The 10,593-nt window shown below is 33.2% G+C and overlaps 1 long non-coding RNA gene across 4 annotated transcripts; it reads left to right on the plus strand.

The window, feature by feature from the left end:
• Positions 1–798: 798 nt before the first annotated feature.
• On the plus strand, positions 799–7,249 carry LOC111385789. 4 transcript variants are annotated; one of them, XR_002701109.1, is made up of 4 exons: positions 799–1,234; positions 2,858–4,338; positions 5,190–5,476; positions 5,949–7,249. It is a non-coding gene; the product is annotated as an uncharacterized LOC111385789 (long non-coding RNA). The 4 variants fall into 4 exon arrangements; XR_002701108.1 differs by having other exon boundaries at positions 5,190–5,295; XR_002701107.1 differs by having other exon boundaries at positions 2,858–4,154; positions 4,253–4,338; positions 5,190–7,249.
• The last annotated feature ends 3,344 nt before the right edge of the window (positions 7,250–10,593 follow it).

Below are 10,593 nucleotides of genomic sequence, written 5' to 3' on the forward strand. Positions count from 1 at the left end.
CCCTAAGAGCATACAGTAAAAGGGGTTTACCAAAAACCCCAAGTACACCAAGAACACAAGCATCTAAACCTTGACTGGACGTCTCAAAGTAGGAGAGAAACAATCGAACACAAGAAACTTGAAACAAACCAGAGCTTGAACCGAATAGAAAACCAGGCTGTCCCAAATCTGAAACTCACCAGAAACTGCTAGCTGAACCGAAATAAGCTATAGCAGAAAATCTATATACTGTCAAAATGAAAACCCATCGATTTATTCATACTCATTTCCATCTTCTTCTTCGTTGCCACTTTTGACCTCGGAAGTAATTCCTTCCATGGCTGCAACATCACAGGAAGGTCCTTTTATTGTGGCTACTGATGTTGCAGAAGTAGGCTTGCGTATAACAATGAATAATATTGAAATGATGGAGATAAGATCAATTGGGGTTCGGGGATTGGGAGGTATCGAAGGAGGAGATGGGCTTTTTATTTTTTATTTTCCTTTTTTAATAAATTTTTATATTAAAATTTTAAAGTTATAATTTTACCCTTACCTTAATTGGTTAACTTATTAAATTTTTTAATTTTTGGGGTCAACTAACAGTTTTTGAAGTCAAATTAATGGAAACTGTCAATTTAGACTTGAGCTGCATATTTTTTAAAGATTTGGTACTTACGGTGATACAAATGAAAGGTTTGGACAAAACCTGCTACTAAACGAAAAATTTGATACCTCGACTACAATTTTCCCAATAAAATATTGTCAAAATAACCTCATCCACCCCTTCCATCATGATATCCTGTAAGCGTTGTAGGCTTTCCTTCTGTACAGAACCTTGTACAAGGCTCTTAGATGCCATCTAGGTCTTCCTGCAAAAGAAAAAGTTGCTTTACCTCAATTCTTACATAAACATTCATTCATTTCATCCACCTTATACTAATCGAGCAAGCTAAACTTTTCAAAGGCTCTAATCTGGCTCCAGCTCCAGACATTTTGAAACGGCAATTACCGCCTCGTAGGCTCCATGCTTTATTTTAATCAATATTACACTTTACATATCGTAATTTTAGACAAAGTATGTTAATTTTAATTATAGTTAACATTTATGTCAATTGCCGGAACGGTACTGAACCCATTCATGTATGCTCCGGCCTCAAGTTCCTTGGATATTTCATGATCTTCCTCATATTTTTCGATAATTGCAGTCTCGTATTACTCCGTCGTTTCACTATTATTGCAGTTTTTCATCCTGGTAACTCTAATTTGTTCCCCTTTACTTCTACTACGTTTTTACTTTATTTATGGTCGTCATTTGATTCTTGAACTTTTAAGGTTATTTGTCAGTGAAACTTGTATCAGTTATGTTAAAAAAGTGATTGTCTTTATGCATTAGTGCCTTTATGAATTTTTATGTTTCACCTATGTTAAATATTCTAGTTGGTAACATATGGTAGCTTGAACGGGCTGAGTGTTCGTGAGTCGCCATTGACTTGCAATTTTCAATCTTGGGTATGCTGCATAGATTTTGGAATAAAAAGGGAAGTGATAGTAGTTGGGTGATTTGTGTGTAGATGTTTATCAATTAACATAATCAATTCAATAACATATATATAATTCAACAGTAGCATAAATATAAGAAAAGAAGATTTAGAAATGTAAACCTTAAGGAGTCACGTCAAGGGCCCTGTTATAAAGTCTTGTTGCCTTCTGTTCATACTGGTATTTTTGACGCTACATGGCTCCAAAATAAAATTTGTTTAGCTCACAGCCGATTCTCCTTTGATGGGCACGACCACATGGAGATAAGCGGGCAAACCTTTATCGAGTTGCCAAAATATATAAATAGAATGTATATGGAGGATTTTTTGTGTATTCAAGTTGTATCTCAAGTTATATTTCAAGTTGTATGAAAATCAATCCATTTCATAGGGAAAATTTCAATCCCAACATTCAAAAATAAATCCAATTTATATACAAGTTACACTATAACATCAATGGGTTTTAATTTTTGTTAAAACTGAAACTTAAATGGTTGAAAGATTAAAATTTATTTTATATTTTACAACAATAATGGACTTAATTTTTCATGTTCTCTGAGACCTTGCTCCTTGAGACTAGATTTTGGAATATCTCATGCACTTATTCGTGTAGATTGAGAAACAGAATGTTCTCGCAAAAATCTACTCCATTAGCAGAGAATATCATGTAGATTTAAACTGAACATGTTCTTAAATATTCATATGTTTTTTCATGGAATTGCATTTAATGTCGCAACCTGCCAAATGTTTTCATTTTAAACAAATATCATTTCAGAATGTTATGGAAAATGAACCAAGTTTGATAACTTATTTGGTTCATGTTGTTCATTTTCCATTCTGGTTGCTAATTATCTTCTTTGTTGATCTTAATTGCAAGACACTGATAGTTGCTATCCCCAATATACTGTTCATGGTTATAGTTGACATTATTTAGCAGAATGGATGAATGAGATCAATCTATTTGACCCAAATAAGCACGAGATAAGACTCAGTTGAGTTGTTGACATTATTGTAATATATATTTATAATTTGAGTACCCTTTTACTCTTCTCCCACCTCTATCTTATGTTTCTCTGTCTTGATGGATAAGGAGTGAGGGCTGAAAGGGGTGTCAGCCTTAGATTTTCTGCATATTAAATTTGCGCATGTATTATCTTGAAATTGAAGCTAAAATTTTAACGGACACAAAATTATTTGATATAACTTACCATAACGTGAACTTTTAATTATATCAGTGAAAATTGTCAAATTTTTGGAGCATTATCAAGCTCTCTGTTGGTCCTACATTTTAAAGATGATGATTATCTACTAAAACTATAAGCTTTTGTTTTTTGCAGGCCAAGAATGTGTTTTTCAAATGGATCACCCCGGCATACGGGTTGTGAATTGTGCTGGGGCTCGCAACTTCAAGTTCTTTCTCCTTTCTGTTGTGAGAACAGTTGCATTTCCCATCAATCTATAGTCTTGTTGTATATAAATATAAGACTTCCGCTGAGGATATTTATGGTGATGCTTACTCTATGCATACTGTATGTTAATTGAGAAACCTCTGGAATAAAATGGAGGCACCAAATAAAAATGTTGGGGTGGGGGGATGGTGTATTTAGTTTTTATTTTTGAAATTGAGGAGGAGAGACTAGAGCCTTTCCAATGTCTAACGCCTTGTTATTTCTTTTATCTTCCATCAGTTTATTCATCAAAAGCATAGAAGAATTAATTTGTTCATTCGGCTTTTACATAAAATTTTACATTTACTTTTTGCATTAACTTGGGTTCTATCAGATTAATTTCTCTTCCACATAAAGAAAAACTGGAATTTCGCATATTTTTGGCTCTGATCTTTAGATATTTTACACTTTCGCATACCTGACATGGGCTCTATAATAAGTCTTGAGAACTGTAGGAATGGTTAGTTGAATTTCATTGTAATGACAACTTGCTCTTCGTAATGTGAATTCAATGAAATGAAACACATTGCTTGGAACTTTATTAAAGATGAAGTGCTTTGGTTTCGATTCCCACCGATATTCAATTGCTTTTCAGAATCTACTACGTTAGATAGTCCTAATGGACCTTGCACACTAAACTAAATATGAATTAAAGTTTTTCTTTTTTGCAAATATGCATCGAAGTTTGTTTACTGTTATTCTTCATACAATCTGAAGATATTTCAACCATTATTTCCATATATTTTAATCCCTGAGAAAATGCCTTTAAACTCTATCTGCTACTCCACATATTTATACGACATTTTCTAATTATATCAAACTGAGCCCAATCAGTCATTTCACAGTTTATAAACTTCACTTTCCTTTAGTGGCATCAGTCACCATGTCAGTTGTTCCCTCAAGGTAACAAGAACAAGAGATAAGCCAGCCTCCCTAGACCATATGGGGTATTTCGGAAGGAAAACGAGGTTTTCTTTCAGTTTCTTTTCTATATATGTGAATGGACTCTTGGAATGATTTTTGTTTTTTTTTGTTTTTTTGTCTTTTTGTTTTTTATAGCTTTATTCCTTTCTAGAGACAGCAATGAATACTCTTGTGCTTCTACCCAACTTCATAGATTTTTATAATCATGCCAGTCGTCATTCCACTTCAAGTAGACAACTTTCTGTCACTTTCCTTTCCTTCGGTAATTTCTCCTTCTAAATAAATGATCATCATATCAATATGCTGTATCTACCTCTTCATCATTTTAGCGTTTCTTACATATTCTGTACCTTGTTGCAGTTCTGAATTTAGCTTTTGCTCTAAGTCTTCTTTGTTTCGTAATTATGCATTCATCTCTTCTAGTGAGCAACGCCACTTTGGTTGAGGTAAATCCATATTAAACTAGCATGGTTTATATTGCATTAGATGTTCGACAGAACAATCTTCCATGAATAGAATCTTAAATTTAACATGCAGAACTCTAAGTTGCACAACTTTTCTTGATGGATGGTCTTTGTGTATCTATTACTTCGGGTTAGTGAGAAAAAAAGAGCCGTGTGGTTGAAGTTCGATTTGGGATGAAAATGAACTTTGAGCAGGACAAACATATTGAATCTCCCTTTTGATTCTTATATCAATCTCCGAAAAGTGTGTGCTTATTAAAAAGATGATAAGAGAAGTCAGAGAAAATTGGTAATATCACATTGAAGCTTTCTAATGTTAATTGAAAGTACTGGAGAAAGGAAACATATCAATAAGATTATTATCCTAAGTATGTGGATAATCGCCTTCATAAGTATCAGAGTACTAGTTGAGAATGTAACTAACTATTACCTTGTATTTGTGCCCAAACCATGGCACTGCCCAGTTTAAGTTTTCATGGTTTATAGAAGGAGAAAAATGAGCTTTAGTTTCTGAAGTTGAACGCAGTTTAGTGTTATCAAACAAAGCTCTAGAGCTGATGGGTGCGTCCCAGGAATTTGATACGGATCCATCTTGCACATTGATTCAATTGGTTGCTCTTAGGAGCATGTTGTAATAATGGTCTCTTTATGAGTGATTTTCTCATCGTAATATCTTGAATTAAGTCCTATGGAGAATTTGGACAAGACAGTTGGAAAAATTGTGATCTCTCGATAGTGGATTCATTGTTTTTTGGCCATTGATGTAATCAACCACATAAATGGCAAGTACATTGTCTTCTTGTTCTTCCTATAATTTAACTTTTCTGTCTCAGGTATTGAATGGTTTGTTGCAGAACCACTTCTGAAAAATACTCTGTATTTCAGTTCCTTGCTATCTGGAAACTTATCAGAATTTGAGCTAATGTTGTAGTCAATTAGGTAATAGATTTACTGCACTTCCGATTTATTTTCTTTATTTAGGTTTTTGGCACTAGAAAGTTATTTTGGTTCTTCCCACTATTTGCAAAGGAAGATTTGGAGAAAATACCTGTACTAAATGGCCTAGATTTTCCCACGCGCTCATATATTGAAGCATGAGGAACATTGATCACCTTCCGAAGTATGTCTGTTATTTTTCTTTAGTAGTCACTAATTTTCATAAGGTGGGTTTTCTAATTCGTTCTATAAAATTTAAAATTTATAAGTTCTTGGTTTTTGGTAATTTGTCCTTGTAGCATCTATAAAGTTGAATCATTTACAAAAAACACATTTTTGCACAAGCATATATATCTTATTGTGAACTGAGAAATATTGGACATACTTGTATCATGTGCCCCATAATCTCATAAAATCTACTGTCTATCTGTGTAGTTTCCAACTTTTGGACCTGCATGTTCTCTTTTTCGTGAAATAGAACTCTCAGTTCTTCTGGCTCAGTTAATGGCATGTTGATCTGGCTATAATTGATCCTATAAATTCAATAGAAATGCTATTTTTTTACTTTTGTTGTTCATGAATACAAACATGATTGACACAAGTTTCCCTTTATCTTAAAGTTAGCTTTCAAATCATTTATACTATATATGGTGCAGATTTTGAAATTTGATGAATTTGATCTTTTCTCCATGAGCCCACTCCTCCCTGAGCTGTCTGCATCTCATGATAGCAGCCTTATTTCATCTCTTTGCACAAAACAGAAGGCGTATCAAATGAATGATTCATTGATTGAAGGCCCCCATTTATGAATTATATTATAGTCCGAGAAATGCTACATCTAAGCCCAGGTTTACCACCTGGGTGATAGAATGTAGAGGTGGCAACATTTCATAGGCTGGTGGACAAAAAAAAAAAAGTTCCACCAGCCTATGAAATCTTGCCACTTGTGCATTCTATCAAACCCACCTGGGTGTACCAAGTATCATTTTTCTTATAGTTCTATTTGAGTAGATTACAAACACTAAAATGCATGCTTACTGGGGAAGGTGACATTTTGGCCTTGCATATCTCCTCCCTAACATCATTGCTTTCCTCTTTTCAATATTATAGACCTGCTAGTCACTCATTAGAAATCATGCTTAAAGGTATTCAAATTGACATATAATACTCATATGCTTGGTATCAATTACATGTATTTTGTCCCACAAGAAAGCAGAAAGTTTTGTGGTGATACACAGGCACAGACTTCTTGTACCACGCTCCCAGCAAGGAGCCTGCTGGAAATCATACGAACAAACAGCTTTTTCTTAATGGCAGCTGAGTCGGTTGATCATCTATCGGGTCGTGAAATGTCTTTTTCTAGCCAACTATGTGGGGAGTTGTGACAGGAGTTGCAGATATCTGATATAAAGACTGATAACCAAACAGTGAGTGGTGTAGCAAAAAGAATGAGACCTACAGGCACCATCCACTGCTGTTCATTTGTAGGATGATAATAAAACTCCCACCAAGCCAATATTAGCCCACCCACCATGCTTACTGAAAATGATCCCAAGCAAACTATCCATATCTTTACAATCCTCAGAAATCTTCTGTATCTCTCATCTTCCGTGTCTTCATATGATGCCATCAAGTGTCTGATGTCGAAATCCTTTACGTGTTTTCTTCGCGTGGAAAAGTTTTGATAGAACAACGAGAGATTAGACGACTGAAACCTACTGAAACAGAAATGGTAAGAGGCTTTATATATAGATGCCTTGAATTAGGCAGGCTATTCCCATTGAACCTCCATCAGACGTGCCTTTTGACTAAAGTTGTTCCCTGTAGAAACCATCATCATGTAGAGAGGAAGAACATCATTGCGTCTCGGTTTTTCTATACAAGAAGTGATTGATAGAGGTTTGTGCTGGGGTAGATTCATTTCGTTTAATAAGCCTATCAAAATTTCATTTGACAAGTGGCTTCTTTGATACGTAAGAAATTGATGGGGGAATTATTATTTGGAGGAGGTATATATCATAGACAAAGTGAATTCAATGCATATCTAAACAAGCAATGTGAAAGTTACATGTTTCCAAGTTATTTTAGGAATTTATGTAGAATACTGGGGTCTTTGGGGGGCCTACAACTTGAATATATATCATCACTGTGCTAAAAACAATTTCACCTCTAAGCTCATATGCTGAATTAAGGGGTAATATTTCCCATGTAGCATAGTTGCCTAACATAATTTGGTTTAGTAATCAAAGCCAAACATGTGTTAATTTCTGGTATTGTTGAAAAATTTGAGAAAAACTCGAAAGTTCGATCAACGTGGCCAAGTAGTAAGGGGATAGTAGTGTATTTCAATTCGATATTTAAGTCGGTTTTTAGGAAGCTTAAATGATAAGAGAAGAAAAATAGAGTTTCTTGTGTCATTCATTTCGTACATCAATGAAAGCAAAGCAATTGAATCAATGAGCCGTACTTCGTAATCACGAAAATAATTCGAGTGGATCAAATTCACGATCTCTCTTGAAGACAAATTTGGTTCCAGAGCGTAGAAGGTCTTTGAGCAAGTGCCTCTTCCTAAGGACTTGAATACCAAATTCAATTTTCTGATTTGTAAATCGAAGTAGAAGATAGAGTTTTAGTAGAGAAATTTCAAGAATGAAATAGAGAGTAAACAACATGAAAATTTGATAGCATTTGTGATAAGTGTATTCTATACACTTATTTGGACTGTTAAATCAAGATATTTGTTGATTAATTCTTTGAAATATTGCTTAATTCTATGTAATATTGCTTTGTAGGAGAACATTGATAACTGTGGTGAAATCAGAGAAAACAAGTGAAAAGGGCTTAATTGAATCAAATACAAAGTTTAGGGATTAAAGCGCAAATAATCGAAAGTTGGCTCGGAACAAAAAATGAAGATTCGAAAGTAGAAGGATTCAATTGAACTTTTAAATAAGTGAAAGTATCGAAAAAAAAAAAACCAAAAAAGACCTCGAAGAAAGTTCATCTAATTTTTCGTATTTTGTTTTGGTAACAATTAAATGCAATCTTTTAACATCCTATAAATTGAAGAGTACATCTAGAACAAAAAGGAGGCAAGTTTTCATAATAGACGAGCAAAAAAATAGAGATTTTTTTACATTTAAGGAGCGGAATTGCATTTTTGAGGGTTGAGTTTCAAGCAAGGAATTGAAATTTTCACGTTATTATCAAGTTTCTTAGTCTCGGATGGTGTCGTTTCTATTTCTTCTATGTAATTTTCATAAGACAATGTTAGGCTAAATCTTTATGTATTAGATGGATGATGAAACCATTGATTTTAATTTTTAATTAAAAATTTATTATTTTTTAGTTAATTCTTGTGTTCTTGATTAAATATGCATGAATCTTGTGTTGTTTAAATGTTTGGTTATCATTTGGATAACTAGTTGCTTATTTATAGTGTTGGGAGACCGATAATAAGTAAAACACTGCTTATTTAACATACATGCAATAGATATTAAGAATAATGTTTATTACGAGTGTAATTGTGTGAGATAATCTTGTAATTGAATACGTGTTTTGCATATAAATTTTGACTCTAGGAATATGATTGGGTCGTATCAAGCATAGATTTAATGTTTTGAAAGAGAATATTAGGTTTAACTGATTATTCATTGTCATGAACACATCAATTAAATTAACCTTCATAAGTCAAGAATTAGAACTAGACATCAATAGATGGATTTGAAATCCAATACATTCATCTTTGGATAAAAATAAATCTTTTGTTGCTTTCATGGTTTAAAATTAGCGATAAATCTCTTTTGTGTTACATTAAATCGAATTTAATTATCACTAATAAACTATAATTAAAATTATTCCTCGTGGTACGGTACTTTTAACTTAATAAATTTATTACTTGTCAACGATCCCAAACGCTTGAGGGTTTTGTTCGAACAATTAGCTAAGAAGAAAGCCCTATTATAGTAATTGCACACTGTCAATTAGTTCAAAAGGTCACTGTTTTCAAAGGTCGTAACTTTTCAAGCAATGTAAGAATTGTACGTGGAGAGAAAGAAACAGTCGTTGCTTTGATGATTAAACACGAATAATAGAGCAGATTCAAGAATTGTTTTATTTGGCCCCCATTTTGTATAAATGAAAATGGATGAAATAGTGTTTTTTTGAAAAATGAGTGGTTGAAAAAGAAGGAAACTTTTCGATTTACGTGTAATATTATTTTATGAAAGATTGTGTGGTTGAAAATAGGAGAGAAAAAAATAAAATGTAATGGAATGAAAATTAACGGGGGTCAAACGGAGGCTTGATATTGTATACTTGGTTTAAGGCTGCGATTACTAGGCATATAGACGGGTCGTCCAATGTCTTGTTGTTCCTTTCTGGTTTAAATTTATTGTACACTTCCTTTGTATTATACACTGATTAATAAAATATTTGATTACCTTTCAAAAAATAAAAAAAATAAAAACAAAAGGTTCTCGGTTATACTATATGTATATAACAATTTATAGACTCAGCATACGACTCTTTGATTAGAGAGGGGTTTAAATTACGTAACTATTGAACTTCTCTTCCTTTGAAAAAACCAATTTCCTATTCCAACTCTTTCATTTTTCCAACACGACTTTCTTATTCATAGTCTTACAATCCGTCTTTGATAAGAGTTCTATTTGCAATTAAACTCTTGAGAGTCCAAATATTCTGTTGAAGACAAAAAAAAGTCTCAGAACTATCATTTATCATTCCAATATTGCGATTGTGTCTATTTGCAGCATGGAGTCTTCATTGACTTGTTTTGGGAAGTGTTTATAAACAGTTTCAATTTGAAATAGATAAATAGATAAAAATGAGTAGTGGATAAATATTGTGAATTTCTCAAAATGTATAGATAAAAATTGATTTGACCGCTTATAAATAGTTTATAAATACTTTGATGTACACGCCACGTGTCAAGGTAAAGATTTGAAAATATGCCAAGCTCAATTGTGGAGTGAATTACCCAAATGCTCACTGAACACTATAAAAGGTTTTCACAGGGTCAATGAACTTTAAGAATCATTCAATTCATCGATGAACTTTGCAAAATATTTACACGAGGTCACTGAACTTTAAAAATCACCAAATTCATCATTGAACTTTGTAAAATGTTTCTCAGAGATCACTAATTCAGTGATCTCCTAAGAAATTTTTTACAAAGTTCAGTGATCTCGTAAAAATCTTTTGCAAAGTTCAGTGATGAATGTGGTGGTTTTTAAAGTTCAATGACCCCATAAATTTTTTTTTGCAAAATTCAACGATGAA

The sequence above is a fragment of the Olea europaea genome, chromosome 3 (assembly GCF_002742605.1).
Source record: "Olea europaea var. sylvestris chromosome 3, O_europaea_v1, whole genome shotgun sequence".
In the NCBI taxonomy this organism is placed as follows: Eukaryota; Viridiplantae; Streptophyta; class Magnoliopsida; order Lamiales; family Oleaceae; genus Olea; species Olea europaea.